This window comes from Puma concolor, chromosome D3 (assembly GCF_028749965.1).
Source record: "Puma concolor isolate L17-30 chromosome D3, mPumCon1.1.hap2, whole genome shotgun sequence".
Lineage (NCBI taxonomy): Eukaryota > Metazoa > Chordata > Mammalia > Carnivora > Felidae > Puma > Puma concolor.
In genome coordinates this window covers 73,112,213-73,123,949 of record NC_141678.1, presented here as the reverse complement: position 1 = coordinate 73,123,949, position 11,737 = coordinate 73,112,213, and positions in this window count along the sequence as shown.

Genomic DNA, 11,737 nt, shown 5'->3' with positions numbered 1-11,737 from the left:
CTATTTTAGAGCAAATGTTAGAATTGCATGTTAGAAGTGTTCAATGCCTCTGCATGGCTGGGAAGGCATGGCTTCATGGCTTCATGGCTGGAAGAACTTTGGCATCAGAGTTCTTTTTCTTTTGTTTGTTTTTGTTTTTTCTTATTCCATAGTACAACCACAAAACCAAAAATTTAAGAGCACTAGCTATCATTTACTATCTATTATCTGCTACTTATCATGCTAGGAGCTTTATAATCATCTCTTTTCATCCTGTGTAAACATTTCTGCATGGTGGTTTCCATATTGTAGATGAGGAAACTAAGGCTTATGGAAGTCAAATACCCGGCTTATGATCTCAGAGCTTCTTGGTACTATGCTGGTGTCTGCCTGTTTCCAAACCTGAATTCTACTCTACTATCTTATCTGTCAATTTAATTTGTTATTTTGCCACATGTAAAAATGTGTATTCCAAAGAAATGGTAGCTCCGAAAGGGTGAAACTTTGTCATCTTTTCCAGATTGACAACTATCTATAGAAACTGTCTTCATACAACTTATGTGGAAATATCAACAATAGTCAGAATCACCATGAACCTCTTTAATTCTGACCATTATGAAACCTGGAACTATTGGGTATTGGTGTAGAGAATTTATTTAAATTATACAGAATTCACTTTTATGCTATGTGTGCATTTAAAATCAAATGATATCTAAGCAAATTAATTGTACAATTAAGATTGTAGGGCAAATGTTTAGCCTATTTTGTAGGACTGGCTGATTTAAAGGACTTTAGAAGTACCATTAACATACATATAATTGCTGTGCTCCTTTGAAAGTAGTCTATTTATTATCCATTCATTAGGCCGATCATCAAAGAATTCTGCTTGACAACAATTTGTTAAACTTCTTCAAGTTACTATATTTACTTAAAAGTCATTAACCTTCACTTTTTTTAAAACATTACATAACTGCTTTGGTTTTATACTAATCATGATGGTTTCTTCCCAGTGGTTTCAATCAGTGAAGTTTTTTCTATATATAGAATATACTTAGGTCATATGCATATGCATTTTTTTCTTCTCAAAAAAAAAAAAAACCTTATTCATGTATTTAGGGAGAAATAAAATGTTTAACTATATTCAGAACTGACCGTGGGTGAATGTTTTGATTAATTTCTCTTAATAACACAGGACTTAGGGTTGTAATGCCCCTTGGGAGCCTTGGGACTACTTATAGACATCACAAAACAATCAATTGTAGTTATTTTGGAGTATTGTAATTATTACCCTCATGTAGGGACGTTCATAGAGTGAGAGCTCACACCCATATCAAAAGTCTTCATTAACACAGAAACAAAACTGAATTGCTACATTAGGAGCCCTCTCACTTCAGCCCAAATTATTATCATGTTTCCAAATCCTGTCTTGCCACTTCAAAACAGATATACATCTCATCACGTGGTATCAGAAGGTGCAGAAGTAGAAAGAGGAATGTTATTAGAAGAAGGAAGAGTAGTAAGAAAACGTCCCCATAAATTAGGTAATATTTGTTCTCAGAAGACACATTTTATTTTCTTTGTAATCTCTAAGAATTCCTCCATAGACAAGGAAGGATATCTCAGTTGCAAAGGTATGGTTTAGGACCTTCCTCATGCCAGATACACTCCAAAATTATATAGATTCTATACATTAACTAGTGGAAAGATGAAAATCATTTTGAGGCAGTAGAACAGGGATGGCACCCAGTTTAACAGGTAGGGAAACACAAGATTTATAATACTGCTTAATGTAATTGTCAGAAAACTGAAATAGTGCCTCGTGAGAAGAATATGGAAAAGGAGATTTTAACCAGAGGATAGTCAATACCATTTAGGCACAGAAGCCAGAATAACTACCTAATTCTACATTATTTTTCTCTCATAGAATAAACTTTCTATTCTCTCCCATACTAGTATTTTTATGTAGATATTTCCACAAGCATGTAGGTGTTTGTTCCACTCATGTGTGTCCTGTGGCAAATTAGTCCCTAATGATACCCTGTTTTGATCTGCACCACAATGAGATGAAAGAGAGATTGCTGTCTTGCACTGTAGCTTCTATGCTTTTTGTTTCTTAGGTAAATAATGTTGAACTTGTTACTGCTAATTTTCTCTCGACATCAATTAAGTACCCATATTGTGGGTTTGTTTTTGACATGAGAATTTAGGTTGATTTCCTTTTATGTTTCAGAAATATGTCAACATAAGATTAGCTCAGAAAAAATGTCATGAGCCAGAGAAGACAGGTAAGTGTGTACATTGACTAGAAACTTCTCATCTATAGAATTATCTAAAAGAAATGAAATCAGATTACCTGTCTATAAGTGAAAAAATTTTGTTTAAAGTCCATAAAATCGCAAATATATATATATATATGTGTGTGTATATATATATATATATATATATATATATATACACATATATATATATATTAGTCAGTGAACTGATTTTTTTAAAGAAAAAAAAACACATTGACTGGTTTTCTGCCATTCATAATTCTGCTCTTCCTAATTCTGCCATTATGCTTCTTGAGAGACATGACAGCAACATTTTTTTTTTTTAATTTTTTTTTTCAACGTCTATTTATTTTTGGGACAGAGAGAGACAGAGCATGAACGGGGGAGGGGCAGAGAGAGAGGGAGACACAGAATCGGAAACAAGCTCCAGGCTCTGAGCCATCAGCCCAGAGCCTGACGCGGGGCTCGAACTCCCGGACCGCGAGATCGTGACCTGGCTGAAGTCGGAGCTTAACCGACTGCGCCACCCAGGCGCCCCGACAGCAACATTTTTTTGATGCTTTGCAGTAGATTTATTTCAGGATAGGTTGTTCTTCTGGGTACAGTTTCCCCCACTTCTTTAAAAATCTAACAAAAGGCACTCAGGTACTCATATACCAGATTGTGAATAAAGTTTCAATGGATCATAAACCCATTTCCTGACACCACCAGCCCCAACCCCACATAAATATACTCATCAATACCTGTATTCTGGACTCTGTTCTAAAAGTATACCATTCTCAAGAACTGTGATATCATCTTAATCAGGTTTACATACTTCAGAGAGTCTGATATAATGCCTTGAATATAAGGTGGTTCTTAAATATTTGTAGAATTGATGAGCATACAAATAAAGGAGGGTCATTTTAACATGTTCATTGTCAAGACCAATTACATTAAAAAAAAAAAAAAAGAAGAAAGATATCCTGACCACTGACACAGAATAGAGAGTCCAAAATGGCCTACACATATGTAGTGGATTGATTTCTTAACAAAGGTATCAAGGTTATTTAATGAAGAAAGTATATTTTTAAGATAAGTGTTGCTTTAAGAATTGAATATCCATATGGAAAAAAAGCAAATCTTGAACATAACTCATACCACACATAAAAAATATATTTAAGTGGATCAAAGAAATAAATATAAAGCTAAAACTATGAAACTTTTAGAAGAAAACAGGGCTAAATAGCCTTGGGGTAGAAAAATTTTCTTAGGACATGTATTAGAAACACTACTGGAGGCGGGGTGTGTGTGTGCCTGGGTGGCTCAGTCAGTATCCAACTTGGGCTCAGGTTCAGGATCTTGTGTTCTAGGGCCACCTTGGGCTTGGTGACAGCAGGGAGCCTGCTTCGGATCTTCGGTCCCCCTCTTTCTCTGCCCCTCCCCCACTCACATGCATGTTCTTTCTCTCAAAAATAAAAAAACATAAAAAAAGAGAACACTACCTAATTTTCCCCTCTTGAATTAGACAAAACCTCAGTCCCTACCTCTTGTGTGTCTCTCCTTTATTTTTACACATAATACTTCTGACACTTCTGTTCACCACATGGATGTGGGTTTATGCCATACCAAGCAATTCTGCATGACACCAGCTGAGTGTCCTACAATTTGACTCAATTCTGACACCATCTACTTGGAAATAGCCCCAGATCTCCAGGTTAAGGGCTCAGTCCCACAAGACCACCCTCACTCTCATCCTCATCAGATGGAAGTCACAAGTCCAGACTGTCAACTGTGCTTCCGACTGGCTAGAAGCTAGAGGTCCCAACAACCCTCTCCTGGTTCAATTAATTTTCTAGAGCAGCACACAGAACTCAGGAAAACAATTTATTGATGTGTACTGGTTTATTATAAAAGGATATAAAGGATACATACAGATGAACATTTAAACAGAAGAGATGCATAGGGCAAGGTACTTGGGAAGGGGCACAGAGATTCTCACTCCAGCTACTCGCCTCTCCAGCACCTCCACGTGTACCCAGAAGCGTTCTAAACCCTGTACTTTTGTGATTTTTATGGAGGCTTCATCACCAGGTGGGATCAATCATTAATTCCATTTCAGCCTTTCTTCCTTCTTAAGATAAAAAGGCGTGGGGTTGAAAATTCCTCACTTCTAATGGTGGCTTGGTCTTCTGGTAACCAACACTTACCCAGGAGCTGTCCAGGAGCCTACTCAGAGATACCACATTAGAGCAAATGACACTCTTATCACCCAGGAAATTACAAGGGCTTCAGGAATTCTGTGAAAGAAACTGGAAGCAAAGACTAAATATTACAACAAAAGATCCTCCCAGTGCTCTTATTACTTAGGAAATTCCAAGCGTTTCAGAAGCTTTGTGCCGGGAACTGAGAATAATGATCAATACATATGTTTTTTCTATTATCTCACAGAACATGAAATGCATAAACAATAAATGAAAAGCATTGATAAATTAGTTTTATCAAAATTTAAATCTTTTGATTTTTGAAATACACAATTAAGAAAATAAAGGGAAAGCCAGATGTTGAGAAAGTATCCCAGTACAGATCTTTCTTGATTTATGATGGGGTTATGTCCCAATAACTTAAAATATCTTAAGTTGAAAATTTATATGATATATTTAGCCTACCCAACATCATAGCTTAGCCCAGCCTGCCTTAAACAAGCTCAGAACACTTACATTCACCTATAGTTGAGAAAAATCATCTCACACAAAACCCGTTTTATACTAGAGCATTGACTATTTCATGTAATGTATTGAATACAACACTGAAAGTGAAGAACAGAATGGTGTATGGATACAGAATGGTTGCCCATGTGTCAGTTGTTGTCATGTTACACCATAGTAAAGCCAAAAACCTGTAAGTCAAACCATTGTAAATCAGGGACCATCTGTACATATATCTCTGACAAAGTACTTGATGCAGAATTTATCAAGAACACTCACAACTCAATAAAAAAAGATAGACAGCCCAATTAAATAAATGAGGAAAAGATTGGACAAGGACTTCAAAACAGAAGATGTGCAAATGGCACATAAAAGATATTCAACCATCAAAACATGAATATTAAAACCGCAGTGATATACCATTACATATCCAATGGAATGGCTCAAATTAAAGAGGCTGGCAATATCAAGTATATATAAGGAGGTGAACAACCAGAACTCTCAGACATTGCTGATGGCAATATAAAATAGTACATCCATTTTGGAAAACAGTTCACCAGTTTCTTATAAAATTAAACATGTAAGTACCATATGACCCATATGATTTTATTTTCCTAGAGATCTAGGAAATATCTTCCTCGATTCCTAGACATCTGAATTTCCTAAGAGAAATGAAAACACATGTACACCCCAAAAATTTGTGTTCAAATATTTATAGCAGCTTTATTCATAATAGTCCAGACAGGAAGAACCAAAATTGTCTACCAACAGGTGAATAGATAAGCAAATTGTAGTATTTCCATGCAATGGAATGCTACTCAGCAATAAAAAGGAGCAAAATACTGCGACATGCAATAGGGATGGACCTCCAAACCACTGGGCTGAATGAAAGAAGCTAGACAGAAAAAAGTACACACTATGTGATTCCATTGATATAACATTCTAGAATAGACCTAATGACATGAATGCAGCCAGAAGTTTTCTGAGGCTGGGTGTGTGTCCGGGGGGCTTTGGAGGGGTAGCTTTAGAAGGGACAAAGGGGAACTCTTTAGGCTCCTGAGGATATTCTATATCTTTATTTTGGTAGGGATTACATGGTGTATATATTTGTCAAAACTCATTGGACTGTACACTTAAAACTGGTGCTTATTATTTTATGTAATTATATTAGTTTCCTAAGGCTGCCATAACAAAGGACCACCAACTGAGTGGCTTAAAGCAACAGAAATTTATTCTTTCATAGTTCTGGAGGCTTGAGGTTCCGAAGCAAAGTGTTGTAGGACCCCACTCTCTCTGAAGGCTGTAGGGAAGGATCTTTCCTTGGCTCTTACAGCTCTGGTGTCCATAGTCAATCCTAGGGATTCCTTAGCTGATGGCCACATAACTCCATTCTGCTCCATTGATACATGGCATTTTCCTTTCTGTGTCTCTGTGTCCAAACTTACCTCTTCTTAAAAGGACACCAACCATTGGGTTAAGACCCATTTCACTTTAACTTGATTATGCCTACAAGGACCTTATTTCCAAATAAGGTCATATTCTGGGGTTTTGGGTAGATATAAATTTTTGGGGGGATACTACTTTTGGGACAATACTCAACCCAGAATAGCAATATACCTCATCAAAGTTGATTAACAATAAGTGGGAAAATAAAAGCTATCTTCTTGAAATCTATTAGTACTTTCAGAAAAGTCATGCATGTTTTCAGAATATATTACCTCAGAATTGCAGACAATGCCACATCTACATACCAACTTCCATAGTGGAAACATTTCCTTTTTTTTAAGGCCTACATGCCAGTTCTCACAGGAAAATCATATTTAGATTCTTTTTTTTAAGTTTTATTTATTTTTTGAGAGAGCGTGAGTCGGGGAGGGGCAGAAAGAGAGGGAGACAGAGGATCCAAAGTGGGTTCTGTGCTGACAGGCTGATAGCAGTGAGCCTGATGTGGGGCTCAAACACACGAACCATAAGATCATGACCTGAGCCAATGTCAGATGCTCAGCGGACCAAGCCACCCAGGTGCCCCCATATTTGGGTTCTTGAATTGCTAATTGCACTGCCCAATTAAGAGCAATAACTTGAATTTAGTTACTAACAAAAATTATATTTAATAATAGCCACAGGGTTGCTGAAAGCACAGTAGCTTTTTGGGTTCAAATGTGCCTTATTAGTGCATGTGAATGGCCACTCTGACTGCTACCCTGCAGACCTCCTGGTAACATGCCAGCCTACAGTGCACAGGTGGTCAGAGTCGTTGGGAGACCCAGCAGCCTTTATGTCGGCTGAGGGGGCGCAGGGAGACACAGCCATGGAAAGGTCAAGTAGGGCCCTATCAACAAAGTTAACAGGATATTTAACAGAGCCCTATGTTTACTTGCTTTTCTTCCTGGCGTTGGCTGAGCCCTTTCCCTCTTCACACTGTATATGTGACCCCACAGGGAAGTTCTGCCTGAGTAACTTGGCACACATTCACTTAACAGAAGGCAAGAGGCTGGAGCACACGGTTACTCAAATCCCATGATGCAGGTTACTAGTGTGATAGGCTAAGTAGGGCTGATAAAGCTGGAAGATCAGAATGAGCTACTGTGAGGAGAATGGTTGGGGAACCTTTTGCTTCACGAAGGGATAGAAGATTGACCTTCTATGAACAAGCACCATGCAGAAGAAAGGGAAGAAAAATTAAATACTTCAGAGGTATAAAATGGTATATTGAAAATAACAGTAACACACCCGTGATGTGTATAGCATTTTATAGCTTGAAAATTGTTGTGGTTTTTTTGTGTTTTTTTTTTTTTTAAAGAGATCCTTGCAATAAACCCACCTGGTAAGCAGGGGTTATTGTCTGCATTTTATGGAGAAGGGAGGTGGGCTAAGTAACTTGCCCAAATTATTGAATGAAATACCTGGCACTCAATGTAATGCTTCTGAAATGCCTGTTACTGCTGTTACTATGATTGCTAAGATTATGGTAGTGTTCCCACTGCTTCCTGTGGTGCCTCACACAGAGAAGCTTCTCAACAAATATTAAGTGAATGAATGCACTGTCAGCAATAGTCACCATATTTTATTTCCATCTTGAACCAAACAGCATTTTGGTCTAGGAAATCCTGATCAGATAAACCAAGCTTCATTCATAAGTGCCATATATATGGGACTCATGTTGGAGGTTGAACAAATGCTTGTTAAATGAATGGACATGTCTCAAGTACCCTTCTCTTAGAAAGCCACATTTAGAGGATGAAGAGTATAGAAATGGTGCCCTATGTGTGTTATCATGCTTTCCTCTTAAGCCAACTCAAACCTAGTACTGAAAATTTGCCAAAGTGACAAATAGTTACATGTTTCAGTATCCCTTTCGTCTCCTATGCGAGATAAAGCTATGTTTAACACAGAACTCATCATATAGTTTCGGTTTACATGTAACATTTTCTGCGATGCCCTCCATGACTCTAAGTCTGGGCCCAGTAAACAGAAGCTCCATGCATTCAGGACAGTGTCTGTCTCAGGTAATCAAGCATTCCCAGAGCACACAGTGGATAATCAGGAATGAATTCCCCAAAGGATGTTATGTCGAAAGGCTCATGGGGTTAGAATAGTGAATACAGCACTTTTGGCAGTAGCCTACATGCAATGACTGGAAATTCTGAAATCAAACTGTTCCTCTGCTGGCATTTACCATTCAAATACTGAAGAAAAATTCATGAACACAAAGCATCAATAAATTTTTTATTTTTTCATGACAGTTGATGCTCATTTTGAATGAGATTTGATTGTTCTTTACACTCTGGGGAATGCCAACCCCTAACAGGGAAATTTACTAGAAAAACAAAAGGACCTCTTCCGGACACATTTCCCTGACTGTTTAAGACCCCTTTGTCACTTCCATGATGCAGAAAAATAAATTCTAAATGGAAACATTTTCTCTCTCCTTTATATTAAATGTGTGGTTCAACACACAAATCTATGTTTTATGATTTTTCTCATTTATTTTCACAATTTATTTAGGTATTTTTCTAGTCTAAATTAGACTTTAGTATGTAGAATGCTGAAGTGGACAGTGTTGAATTTTTCTACTCCAGAACACTTGCTTCTAGAAAGAGGACTGTCTTGGAGAAAGAGTGTGTTGTAACAAGGGCACCTCTCTGTCCCTTCACCCACGCGGTTTCTCCTTCCTCCGCTCCTCATCAGTGACCCCGCCTGCCCATGTTTCTTTGGTTGCAGGTGCCAAGCCACAAGGCCTTCTCCCCAGGCACAGGTGTGGTCACTTGGCCCAGACGAGGCCACCTGCCCACAGTGCTCGGTCCAAGTAAAAGCACATTCCTCAAAGTAGATCAAAGAGCTCTTCCCGCAGATTGTTAGCTACAGCTGGTGCAAGCCTCCTAGGGTGCAGTCCAATAGCAGCTGCAGATGTAGTCCAGTCTTGTTGGAATGGCTAATTTGGGGGAGCACTTTTTGTGCCTGGTTTGTATATGTGGTTGCTAATGCTTTTGTAGTTTGATTATATGAACCAATAAACTTCCCATTTTTATTCAGGTTCAGCTTTAGTCCCTAGAAACTGAAAGAGACACCATTAGACTACTAGAAGCCTTAGCATTCTAATCACATGTTGGACATTCTTTTTTTTAAATTAAATTAAATTCGGGGCACCTGGGTGGCTCATAGGTTAAGGGTCCGACTTTAGCTCAGGTCATGATCTCACGGTTTGTGGATTCGAGCTCCGCATTGGGCTCTGTTTTGACAGCTCAGAGCCTGGAGACTGCTTCGGATTCTGTGTCTCCCTCTCTCTCTGCCCCTCCCCAGCTCTCACTCCGCCTCTCTCTCTCTCTCTCTCTCAAAAATAAACATTGGGGCCCCTGGGTGGCTCAGGTCATGATGTCACAGTTCTTGAGTCTGAGCCCCGCATGGGAATCTGTGCTGACAGCTCAGAGCCTGGAGCCCGTTTCAGATTCTGTGTCTCCTTCTCTCTGCCCCTCCCCTACTCAGGCTCTGTCTCTCTCTAAAAACAAACATTAAAAAAAAAATAAACATAAAATTTAATTTAATGATTTTTAAACCTCAGATTAATTTTTTCTTAAAGTATAGTTAACATAGTGTTATATTAATTTTAGGTGTACAATACGATGCTTCAACAATTCTATACATTTCTCAGTGCTCATCAGTATGTGTACTCTTAAACCCCTTTACCTATTTTACCCAAATTTTATACATTCTTGAAGATTGGTCTAGAAGAGCTCAAAGTCGCTTCCTATTTATTCTATTTTATGGTCCTTTAATTCTTGTGTTTTGAGGAGAAAAGTTTTACTTTTCTCATTTCTTTTTTCATATTGATAAAATTATTTTGTATAATTCTGTATTAAGATGCAGTATTTGTCAGTATCAGAAGGAGCAAAACTGAAAGATGTTTAGAAAGTGTGGAATGAGTATTCTGAGGTGTGGGCACATTTATAGATCTAAAGTTCAAAAGTAGCTGGCAAATAGCTGTCATTTTCCAACTTTTACACATAAAGAAACATGTTCAGGGGCCCTTTTTTTAGTGGCTTAAACTCTGAGGTTCATCTGTGTTCAAAGTAATCACCTGAAACAGTCTTTCTATTCACTCCTTCATCTAGTATTAACATTAAAATATAAGCTAGAAAGGAAGGAAAATTATTTAACTGGGGTGCTTTACATATCCATAGATATTTATGGTTATTTATAACTCATGTTTGTAGCATAGTCTTAGCTACTATCCTTTAAATCACACTTATCTACATTGAATTAAATGCCTATCTCAAAGGATGCTTATGGAGGGGTGCCAGGTTGGCTCAGTCAGTTAAGCATCCAACTCTTTTTTTTTTTTAATATATGAAATTTATTGTCAAATTGGTTTCCATATAACACCCAGTGCTCATCCCAAAAGAAGCATCCAACTTTTGATTTTGGCTCAAATCACGATCTCACAGTTTGGGGGTTCAAGCCCTGCATCGGACTCTGTGCTGACAGCACAGAGCCTCTTTGGGATTCTCTCTCTCCCTCTCTCTCTGCCCCTCTCCCACTCACACACGTTCTCTTTCTCTGTCTCTCTCTCTCTCTCTCAATAAATAAATAAACATTAAAAATTAAAAGGTAATAAAAATAAGACATTTATAGAGAAAATTAATGTAAGATGTTGTCTTATATAAGAAATCTTGAGATGTCTTTAGAGAACTGTATTCTAGATCTGCTTTCTTTATGACTTGAAGAAAAATATTATTCGATAGCTTTCTTCAATATGTGAAAATTATTATTTCTTCAGTGTTTTCTGTACCTCCACAGGTACAAAGTAGAGTTGAAGAACAAGAAACAGATGAGACAACAGCCATTTCAAAAAGAAGACGAGAACAATAAAGGAGAGCAATATATATCATATATACAATAATGAAGAACAATAATATTGGCTATGGTTTTTCTCGGGATTCAGAACTTCTGAGAAAAATACTCTGATATCCCTAAAGCTTTGAAATGTAGTTATAGGTAAAGAAGCTGCAGAAATCAAATGGGTTCTTTTTGGGTTATCTAAACATGAAATTTTGGAGTCTAATACATCCTTTGGGATTAAAAGAGTCATTAAGAAGCCATTTATCTACAAAAGTATCAGGAAGAAAGCACTGAATCCAGATGGTTATCAAGTTATATTTTGGGAAATATTCAGTGATAAAGTATATCCAATTTTAAACAAGAATTGCAAATAGGCAGTAAAGCTATCTTATCTTAATTTAGTAAACATTTTCCTTCTTCACACTGAAGCAAAAAACTCCAAGATATGAATATCCA